The sequence below is a fragment of the Orcinus orca genome, chromosome X, assembly GCF_937001465.1.
Source record: "Orcinus orca chromosome X, mOrcOrc1.1, whole genome shotgun sequence".
Classification (NCBI taxonomy): Eukaryota; Metazoa; Chordata; class Mammalia; order Artiodactyla; family Delphinidae; genus Orcinus; species Orcinus orca.
In genome coordinates, this window is record NC_064580.1 from 66,011,388 (window position 1) to 66,023,826 (window position 12,439).

Genomic DNA, 12,439 nt, shown 5'->3' on the forward strand with positions numbered 1-12,439 from the left:
GTAGTAAGGTAGATAGCTAGTGGGAAGCAGCCGCGTGGCACAGGGATATTGGCTCGGTGCTTTGTGACAGCCTGGAGGGGTGGGATAGGGAGGGTGGGAGGGAGGGAGACGCAAGAGGGAAGAGATATGGGAACATATGTATATGTATAACTGATTCACTTTGTTATAAAACAGAAACTAACACACCATTGTAAAGCAATTATACCCCAATAAAGATGTTAAAAAAAATGAAAAAAAAAAAAAAAGAGGCCTTGAACCTTGTAATCTTGTATTTTGGGCTTTATTCCTTGGAGGACTTCTTTATTTGTAGGGTTGGTTAATTCTGAGATGAAGTTTTAGGGGTCTATTTGAATTTTGATGGGAGGAGCACTGTGAATTTTGTCAATATCAGTTGGAGATTTTGCCCATAAGGAAAGTTGCAGCTGATTCAATACAGACACATGATCAGTGTTTCCAGAATCTGCTCTAGTACCATCACAGACAGAAAAAATGAAATATGCCAGAGGGTCAGTCAATTCACCTGATCGGTTAGTTTGATGACTACCATCAAAATTTAGAATTATTTACCCTTTTTGGGAGAAAGAAATTCTGACATGATATTTCTCTAAGAAGTCTTGGCCTAATAAATGGGTACGGGTGGAGTAACTAAGGAGAAATGAGTGTATATCTGTCAGAGGGCCTAAACAAAAGGAAATAGGTTCAGAGACAGGAATCTCTCAAGGTTCATTAGAGATCCCCACTTATTTGAACTGTTTCAGTACGCCAAGGCAGGGACTTTTATAATAGTGGGGTTGAGCACCGAGAGTGTGGCTCTGGTGTCAGTTAGGACTGGAAGAAATTCGTTCCCTATCTGGAGAAAGGCTTCTCCAACCTGATTAAGAAGGAGGATTGGGAAGAGTCCCTGTAGTTTCTCAGAGCCCCATGATTGAGAATTAGGAGGACATTGGAAAGGCTGGTTATAGAGCTGAAAGCACCTAAACTGCTTAAATTTGTAACCATCTCTTTTCTCATTTCCTGGCTCCTTGCAATAATAGCAGAAACTAGGATGGTTTTGGTTTTCTTTCGGAGCCTTTATTTGCTGGAGTTGAACATTAAGAGTTTTAGCAGTTTTCCTTTGAGGTGTCTCATCTAGAGTGTGAGAGAGCTGGTTTTCAGACTAAACAATCTGGAGTGGACATAGTTTCCCACTCCATCCTGGTCTTTTTTACTAGATGGGAAAAGTTCCTGTTCAGCCCATTAATAAACATAGAGTTAAAAGGTAGCCAGGTGGAATCAATTGCTGAAGGAAGACCAGAATTTTCTTTAAAAAGCAATCTGATGTCAATTGTAATAATTACAAACAGGGTCATCACATGTTTGTGTGCAATCTTGAATTTTGTTCCAATCAATAGGCTTTGGAAAAGAACTAGGAACTTTGCAATGAAGTTGCCTAGTAAGTGCTCAATCCCAATTATATAGTAAGTTAGTGGGTGGTCTCCCAGTTGTAATTCTAGACACCTTTCAGTATTTTCCAAATTAGCAGTTTTTATTCAATGCTGGGCTTAGCCTTTACTGACAAGTATATCATATAGCTAATATAAGCAAGAGAAACCAGGTTGATAAGTTTGAATGACTATATAAAATTTCTCTGAACATCTGTGAGGAATTTCAGTTACTTTGGGGAAATCTTTGACTATGGCTCACAGTTCAGCTTTAGTTCACGTAGTATAACAAATTAAGGGTTTGGCTTCTGTATCCTCAGAAGGCTTAATTTTAAAGGAACAGGTTCTCACAAGTTCAGAGCAAGGGGGAATAGGGAGAGTTTCTTGAGAAAATGGGACATTTAGTGAGACTAGTATGGGGAATTTGGAGATATAGAGGAGGCATAGGCAGCATAGAAAGGAAGGAAGAAAATGATGTCAGAGGCAGATTTTGACCGTGAGGAGCCAAGGGAGAGAGACAATATGGTGCTGAACGTGGAGCCTGAGACAAAGAAGCCAAGGAATAAGAGCCTGAGATTTTGAGAGCCATTTTATCTTTCTTTAGTTGTTTGTTTGCCTCAGTTGATCTTAAAATCTTATTTTGCAAAGAGGCAATCCACGATTATGCTACATCTTTCCATTTATGGTATTTTTATGATATTGTATTCAGTTTTTTCGATTAATCACCTTTATTTTTTAGACCAGTTATAGGTTCACAGCAAAATTGTATGAAAGTACAGAGTTCCTCTATAGTCCTTTTCCTCACACATGTATAGCCTCCCCCATTTTCGACATCCTGCACCATGGTGGTACATTTTTTATAATCAATAAACCGACATGAACACATTATTATTACCCAAAGTCCATAGTTTACATTAGGTTTTGTTTCTGGTGTTGTATATTCTATGGGATTTTGGGGGGGGGAAATTTATAATGACATGTGTCTATTACTACCCTAAAAATTCTCTGTGCTCTTCCTATTCATCCCTCCCTTGTCCCTGACTCCTAACAACCACTGATCTTTTATTTTTATTTTTTTAAACATCTTTATTGGAGGTTAATTGTTTTACAATGGTGTGTTAGTTTCTGCTTTATAACAAAGTGAATCAGTTATACATATACATATGTCCCCATATCTGTTCTCTCTTGCGTCTCCCTCCCTCCCTCCCACCCTCCCTATCCCACCCCTCTAGGTTGTCACAAAGCACCTAGCTGATCTCCCTGTGCTATGCGGCTACTTCCATAATAGCTATCTATTTTATGTTTGGTAGTGTATATATGTCCATGCCACTCTCTCACTTTGTCCCAGCTTACCCTTCCCCCACCCCGTATCCTCAAGTCCATTCTCTAGTAGGTCTGTGTCTTTATTCCCGTCTTGCCCCTAGGATCTTCATGACCTTTTTTTTTTTTTTTAGATTCCATATATATGTGTTAGCATATGGTCTTTGTTTTTCTCTTTCTGACTTACTTCACTCTGTATGACAGACTCTAGGTCCTTCTACCTCACTACAAATAACTCAATTTCATTTCTTTTTATGGCTGAATAATATTCCATTGTATATATGTGTCACATCTTCTTTATCCATTCATCTGTTGATGGACACTTAGCTTGCTTCCATGTCCTGGCTATTGTAAATAGAGATGCAATGAACATTTTGGTACATGACTCTTTTTGAATTATGGTTTTCTCAGGGTATATGCCTGATCTTTTTACTGTCTTCATAGTTTTGCCTTTCTTTCCCAGAATGTTATGTAGTTGGAATCATTTGCACTGGAGCCTTTTCTGACTGGCTTCTTTCACTTAGTAATATGCATTTAAGTTTCCTCCATGACTTTTCATGGCTTCTTAGCTCATTTCTATTTAGTGCTAAATAATATTTCATTGTCTGGATGTACTACAGTTTATTTATCTATTCTTCTATGAAAGACAACTTTGTTGCTTCCAAATTTTGGCAATTATGAATAAAAGTGCTTATAAACACCCATGTGCAGGTTTATGTGTGGACATACGTATATGATTCATTTGTATAAGCACCAAGGAGCATGATGGTTTGATAAAATGGTAAGAGTATGTTTAGTTTTGTAAGAAACTGCCAAACTATTTTCCAAAAGGTCGGTGCCATTTTGCATTTCTACCATCAATAAATGAGAGTTCTTGTTGCTCCACAACCTTGCCAGCATTTGATGTTGTGTTTTGAATTTGAGCTATTGTAATAGGTGTGTAGTGGTATCTTATTGCTGATTTAATTTGTAATTCTCTAATGAGATATGTTGTGCATCTTTTCATATGCTTACTTGTCTTCTGTATATCTTCTTTGGTGAGGTATGTGTTCAAATGTTTGCCTATTTTTTGTCAAATTATTTGTTTTCTTATTGATAAGTTTTAAGAGTTCTTTGTATATTTTGGATAATAGTCCTTTATCAGATGTGTCTTTTGCAAATATTTTCTCCCAGTCTGTGGCTTGTCTTCTCAATCTCTTGACAAGGTTTTCTGGAGAAGTTTTAAATTTAATGAAGTCCAGCTTATCAATTATATTTTTTATGAAGCATAACTTTGGTGTTGTATTTTAAAAGTTATTGCCCTACCCAAAGTCCTCTATGTGTTCTTCTATATTACCTCCTAGAAGTTCTATCAGTTTTTTCCTCATATATTTTGATGCTCTGTTGTTAGGTGCACACACATTAAGGATTGCTATGTCTTGAAGAACTGGCGACTTTATCATAATGTAATGTATCTCTTTATCCTTGATAACTAGACTTGTTCTGAAATCGACCCTGTCTGAATTTAATATAGATGCTTCCATTTTCTTTTGATTAGTATTAGGATAACATACCTTTGTCTATCCTTTAATTTTAATCCATATGTGTCTTCTACATAAGTTTCTACAGAGAAATCAGCTGATAGCATTATGGGAGTTCCCTTGTAACTGACTGTATTTCTCTTGCTGCCTTTAGAATTCTCTCTTTAACTTTTTCCATTTTAATTAAGATATATCTTGGTGTGAGTCTGTTTCGGTCCCTCTTGTTTGGGTCCCTCTGTGTTACTGTACCCAGATATCTGTTTCCCTCTTTAGATTTGAAAGGTTTTCATCCATAATTTCTTCTAATACATTTTTTATCTCCTTCTTTCTCTCTCTTTTCCTTCTGGAACCCCTATTATGCATAGTTTGGCACGTTTTATATTGTCCTATATATCTCACATGTTGCTTTCATTTTTAAAAATATGACCTTCTGTCTGTTGTTCTGATTGAGTGATTTCCATTATCTTATTTTCCAGATAACTTATTTATTCTTCTGTGTCATTTAGTCAGATATTCATTGGTTCTAGATTGCTTTTTATCTTGGAAATTGAATTATCTATTTTTGATTGGCTTATCTTTATAGTTTCTAGTTCCTTGTTACAGTGATCTGTGTTTCTATTAATAATCTTTGTTCAGTTAGCATTTTTATTATCACCTTTTTGAACTAGGAGTCTGGTAAACTGGTGAGCTCTGTTTCACTATTTGTTCTTTCAGGAGATTCCTCCTGCTGTTTTAATTGAGAGTAGTTCCTCTACCTTTTCATTTTACTTAACTTTCTCTATCTCTATGAATTTAGGAGAAACAGTTATCTATGGTGGTCTTGAAGGGATGTTTTATTTGAGAGCATCCCTGTGTAGACTGTGTGTCCAGTGTCTTTGGTGCAAGGGCTGATTTTGATATGGATGCCAGTCACGTCTTTCCTCAGGGTGTGCTGGCCACTATCACCTTTACAAGTGGTGTGGTTGGTGTTATAGTATCTGGAGCCTGTGCTAGACATGAAGCAGAGCTTTCTCTCTGCTCCATGGCTGTCACTGTCCTGTCATGGATGGAGTCTGTTCCCCAGTTGTTGGAGTAGAAGCCCTGAGGGTTGGGTTCAATCAGGCTCCATTGCCCTTGAATGTGTGCCCTGCCCCAAAGGAGGTGATTGCTGAAGCAAGTGAGGCCTATGCAGTCACAGAGGACTTATGTGTTGCCTGTGTAAGCTTCCAGGGTTCCACTCAGAAGCAGGACAAGGTTGCGTTCCTTTGTCTTGTTTGTTCCAGATCTAGTGCAAGGTTGTGGTGTGGAGTAGGCTGGGGCTGGGGGTTGGGGCATCTTGGTTGCAGAAATTGAGGTAGATGCGCTGCCATGAGAGATCTGGGCTGCTTCTGTGGCAGTCTTCTCCCAGGACCTGTCTGCCCCAGATCTAGAGCTAAGCTGTGGTGTGGAGTGGGAGGTGCCTGTGGCACTCTCACTGGGAGACAAACAGCTGTGTACTCCTGCATGAACTGACAGCTCCTGTCTCCCCCTCCTGCCCATCCAGATTACACCCTAGGCTCCCTGGGCTGTCTCTGCATAGCTAGATTGAGTCCTCTCCCAAAGCCTGTATGCCCAAGATCTAGTGTTAAGCTGCAGTAGTTCCTGTGGTGCTACCCGGTGTGTGCACTGATAATGGTCACCACTGCTGCCCCACACAGACCACACCCCAGGACCCCCACCTGTCTCTGTAGTAGACTGAGTCCTCTTCCAGAGCCTTTCTGCCCAATATCCAATGCTATGCTGTGGCACACACCTGTGACTCTGCCTTGTACATGTCCTGACAGTGGCCTTCACCACCCCACCTGGATCACACACCAAGCCTCCCAGTCTGTCTCTTTGTAGCTAGACCTTGTCTTTTCCCAGCACCCAGTTTGCCCAGATCTAGCATCAAGCTGTGTTGTGGAGTTAGCGGGGCCAGGGTATTTGCCCCATTTGGATTGGGGAGTGCAGTGAGATGACAGCTGCCAGTGCAAGGCTCTCTCCACCCTGATTGTTGGCAAGAGCATGCACACACTCCTTATGAGTAGCATCTAGGCTTCTCTAGCCTTTCAGTCTGTCCTAGTGATACTCCCAGCACCCAAGGGGCTTGTCTTTTCTGTGCAGGACCCTAAGTCTGGGATGCCCAAATAGTGCTCTACCTGCTTGCTAACCCATGTGAGGGTCCACCTGTGTGGACCTTCTCTTCCTTTCAGATCTCCCCAGAGGTGCAGGTGCTGATCTGATGTGTTTTCTCCTTCCTAACTGGTTATGTAGAGATCTTTCTTGGAGCTTTGTTTGTGTAGGACTTCTTCTGTCAGTTTTCAGTAAGTTTTCTGTGAGAATTGTTTCACATGTAGATGTATTTTTGATGTGTTTGTGGGGGGAAGTGAACTCCATGCTCTCCTACTCCACCATCTTGATCCCCTCCCTTGTGACTTTAATTCAGCATATACTGAAAGTCCTAGCCAGAGCAATCAGAAAGTCAATCAATCAATCAATCAATCTATCTGTCAATCAAGCTTGGAAAGGAAGAAAATTTGTCACTTTTTGCAAATGGCATGACACTGTATATAGAAAATCCTAAGGACTCCACAAAAAACTATTACAACTAATAAATGATTAAGTAATTTTTCACAATACAAAATTAATATATAGAAATCTGTTGTGCTTCTCTACACCAATAATGAACAATCAAAAAGGGAAATTAAGAAAATAATCCCTATACGTATACACATATCCCGATATTCCCTCCTTCTTGCATTTCCCTTCCACCCTCCTTATCCCACCCCTCTAGGTAGTCACAAAGCACGGAGCTGAACTTCCTGTGCTATGCAGCTGCTTCCCATCAGCTATCTATTTTACATTTGGTAGTGTATATATGTCATTGCCACTCTCTCACTTCGTCCCAGCTTACCCTTCCCCCTCCCCATGTCCTCAAGTCCATTCTCTACACCTGCGTCTTTATTTCTGTCCTGCCCTTACAGCAGAAACTAACACAACATTGTAAAGCAATTATACTCCAATAAAGAGGTTTAAAAAAAGGAGAATGAACTACCAACATGCATAATGATGAGTGAAAGAATCCAGAAGCAAAAAAGTACATACTGTAGGATTCCACTGATATTAAGAACAGTTCAAGAACAGGCAAACAAATCTATGGTTACACTGTGCAAGGGAATAATAGCAAACAAAGTAAAGTTCCAAACAAAAAAAATAAAATAAACTGTTTGAGGAAAAAAAATCCTAGTTACAATTGCCTTAAAAGGAATAAAATACCTAGGAATGAATCTAGCCAAGGAGGTAAAAGACTTGTATTTGAAAATCTGTAAGATATTAATGAAGGAAATTAAGACAATAAAATCAGATGGAAAGATATACCATGCTGATGGATTTGAAGAATTGATATTGTTAAAGTGACCATATTATCCAGGCAAGCTACAGATTCAATTCAACCCTTCTCAAAATACCAATGACATTTTTCACAGAACTAGAACAAATATTTCTAAAATGTGTATGAAAACACAAAAGACCCTGAATAGCCAAAGCAATCCTGGAAAATAAGAACAAAGCTGGAGGTATCACACTTCCTGATTTCAAACTGTATTACAAAGCTATAATAATCAAAACTGCACAGTATTGGCAGAAAAACAGACTCCTAGATCAATGGAAGAGAATAGAGAGCCCAGAAATAAACCCACACTTATATGGACAGTTAGGCTATGAGAAAGGTGGAAAGAATATACAATGGGGAAACGACAGTCTCTTCAACAGGTAGTGCTGGGAAAACTGGCCAGCTACATGTAAAGGAATAAAACTGGAGTACTTTCTCATACCATATACAAAAATAAGCTCAAAATGGATTAAAGACTTAAATGTAAGACCTGAGACCATAAAGCTCATAGAAGATAATGTAGACCACATAATTTTTGACATTGGTTAGCAATATTTTTTTCGATCAATCTCCCCAAGCCAGGGAAACAAGAGCAAAAATATCTGGTGGGACTACATCAAACTAAAAAGATTTTGCAAAGTGAAGAAAACAGAAAGGCAGCCCACTGAATGGGAGAATATATTTTCAAACCATTTGTCTGATAAGTGCTTAATATCCAAAATATATAAGGAAATCATACAACTTAATAGCAAAATGCCCCCCACAAATAATCCTATTAAAAATGGGCAGTAGATGTAAATAGATATTTTTCCAAAGAAGACATACAGATGACAAACAGGTACATGAAAAGTTTCTTGTATCACTAACCATTAGGGAAACACAAATCAAAACCACAAGGAGATAACACCACATGTCTGTCAAAATGACTATCAGAAAGATAGCAAATAACAAGCTTTGGTGAAGCTGTGGAGAAAAGGGAACACTTGTGCATTGTTGGCGGAATGTAAATTGGTACAGCCAGTATAGAAAACAGTATGAAGCTTCCTTAAAAATTAAATATATAGGCTTCCCTGGTGGCACAGTGGTTAAGAATCTGCCTGTCAATGCAGGGGACACGGGTTCGAGCCCTGGTGTGGGAAGATCCCACATGCCGTGGAGCAACTAAGCCAGTGTGCCACAACTACTGAGCCCACGTGCTACAACTACTGAAGCCCACTCACCTAGAGCCCGGCTCCACAACAAGAGAAGCCACAGCAATGGGAAGCCTGCTCACCACAACGAAGAGTAGCCCCTGCTTGCCGCAACTAGAGAAAGCCTGCGCACAGCAACAAAGACCCAACACAGACAAAAATAAATGAATAAAATAAATGAATTAAAATTAAATAAATATAGAACTACCTTATGATCCAGCAATCCCACTTCTGCTTATATATCCAAAAGAACTGCAGCCACACTCTTAAAGAAATCTCTACACTCTTATGTTTATTGTAACATTATTCATAATAGCCAATATATGGAAATATATAGCTTAAGAGCATTATTCTGAGTGAAATGATTCAGACAGGGAAAGACAAATACTATATGTTCTCACTTACATGTGGAAGCTAAAACAGCCAAATTCAAAGAAATATAGAGTAGAATGGTGATTGCCAGGGGCTGTGGTGTGGGGGAAATGGGTTATGATGCTCAAAGTTTACAAACGTCTAGCTATAACATGTAAGTCCTAGAGGTCTAATGTACAGCATGATGGCTGTAATTAACAGTACTGTATTATATACTTGAAAGTTCTTTAGAGAGTAAATCTATAAGTTTTCCTCACAAAAATAAATTGAAAATATGTGAGAGGCTGAAAGTGCTAATTAACTTTATTGTGGTAATCACTTCACAATATATATGTGTATTACATCATATTGTACATCTTAAACTTACATGTATGTCAATAATATCTTAATAAAACTAAAACAATAATATCTCAAAAATATTGTCTAAGATAAATATTTCAATACAGTGAAGCCAAATTCTTGAGTATGAGGCAGCATAATACAGAGTTTAAGAGCAACATGTCTGCCGTGCTCCAGAGGTTAGAATCTTTGCTGTTATTTAATAGCCATGTTAAACTGGTCTTGTTATGTAGCTCTCTATCTTTACATTTGCTTTTAGTGGGTATAATAACTAACAAATGCACAGGACTTTTGCAAATATTAAATAATTAATATTATAAAGTACTCATAATTGGTTTTTGCATACAATAACTGCTGTATGTGTTTGCTAAATAAATAAAAATATTTTAATGAAAACACTTGCTTATAATTTCCATAAATCACTAAATTCTCATTATTGTTACAATATATATTTGAATTGTTTAATTTCATTCATGCTTATTTTTTGTTTGATTTCTTACAGCATAACATGATCTTTATACTATCATTCCAATTCAATACCATGCTGCCATAGACACAACAATCCTCAACAAAATACTAGCAATCTGAATCCAACAATACATTAAAAGGATCATACATCATGATCAAGTGGGATTTATCCCAGGGATGCAAGGATTTTTCAATATCTGCAAATCAATCAGTGTGATACACCACATCAACAAATTGAAGAATTAAAACCATATATCATCTCAATAGATGCAGAAAAAGCTTTTGACAAAATTCAACAGCAATTTGTGATAAAAACTTTCCAGAAAGTGGGCATAGGGAGAACGTACATCAACATAATAAAGGTCATATATGGCAAACCTACAGATAACGTCATACTCAATGGTGAAGAGCTGAAAGCATTTCCTCTAAGGTCAGGAACAAGACAAGGATGTTCACTCTCACCACTTTTATTCAACATAGCTTTGATAATCCTAGCCATGGCAACCAGAGAAGAAAAAGAAATAAAAGGCATCCAAACTGGAAAAGAAGAAGTAAAACTGTCACTGTTTGCAGATGACATGATACTATACATAGAAAATCCTAAATGTGCCACCAGAAAACTACTAGAGCTCATCAATTAATTTGGCAAAGTTGTAGGATACAAAATTAATACACATAAATCTGTTGCATTTCCATACATTAACAATGAAAGATCAGAAAGAGAAATTAAAGGAACAATCACATTTATCATCACATCAAAAGAATAAAATACCTAGAAATAAACCTACCTAAGGAGACGAAAGACCTCTACTCTGAAAACTCTAAGATGTGTATGAAAGAAATCAAAGAAGACATAAACAGATGGAAAAATTTACCATGTTCTTGGATTGGAAGAATCAATATTGTCAAAATGACTACACTACCCATGGCAATCTACAGATTCAATGTAATCCCTAATAATTACCAATGGCATTCTTCACAGAACTAGAACAAAAAATCTTAAAATTTGTATGGAGGTACAAAAGACCCAGAATAGCCAAAGGAACCTTGAGACAGGAAAACGAAGCTGGAGGAATCAGTCCCCTTGATGGCAGACTATACTACAAGGCTACAGTCATCAAAACTGCATGGTACTGGCACAAATTCAACAGTATAAATCAATAGAACAGAATAGAAAGCCCAGAAATAAAACCACGCACCTATGGTCAATTGATCTATGACAAATGAGGCAAGAGAATACACTGGAGGAAAGAGAGTCTGTTCAAAAAATGGTGCTGGGACAACTGGACAGCTACATGTAAAAACTAAATTAGAACATTCTTTAACACCATACACAAAAATAAACTCAAAATGGAGTAAAGACCTAAATGTAAGACCGGATACTATAAAACTTATAGAAGAAAACATAGGCAGAACACACTTTAACATAAAGCACAGCAATATCTTTTTTGATCCATCTCCCAGAGTAATGGAAATAAAAACAAAAATAAACAAATAGGACCTAATTAAACTCAAAAGCTTCTGCCCAGCAACGGAAACCATAGACAAAACAAAAAGACAACCCAGAGAATGGGAGAAAATATTTGCAAATGATGCATCTGACAAGGGATTAGTCTCCAAAATTTACAAACATCTCATGTAGCTCAATATCAAAAAAACAAATGACCCAATCAGAAAATGAGCAAAAGATCTAAATAGACATTTCTCCAAAGAAGACATACAGATGGCCAAATGACACATGAAAAGTTGCTCAACAATGTTAATTATTAGAGAAATGCAAATCAAAACTACAATGAGATATCACCTCACACCAGTCAGAATGGCCATCATCAAAATATCTACAAGCAATAAATGCTGGAGAGGGTGTGGAGAAAAGGGGACCCTCCTACACTGTTGGTGAGAATGTAAATTAGTACAACTACTATGGAGAACAGTATGGAGGTTCCTTAAAAAAGCTAAAAATAGAGCTATCATATAATCCAGCAATCCCACTCCTGGGCATATATCTGGAGAAAACCATAATTTGAAAGGGTACATGCACCCCAATGTTCATTGCAGCACTATTTACAATAGCCAAGATATGGAAGCAACATAAATGCCCATCAAGAGAGGAATGGATAAAGAAGATGTAGTGCATATATACAATGGAATATTACTCAGCCATAAGAAAGAACAAAATAATGCCATTTGCAGCAAAATGGATGGACCTAGAGGTTGTCATGCTGAGTGAAGTAAGTCAGACATAGACAAATATCATATGATATCACTTATATGTGATAAATATTTACAATTGTTATATCTTCTTGGATTGATCCTTTGATCATTATGTAGTTACTTCCTTGTCTCTTGTAACAGTCTTTATTTTAAAATCTATTTTGTCTGATATGAGTATTGCTACTCTAGCTTTCTTTTGATTTCCAT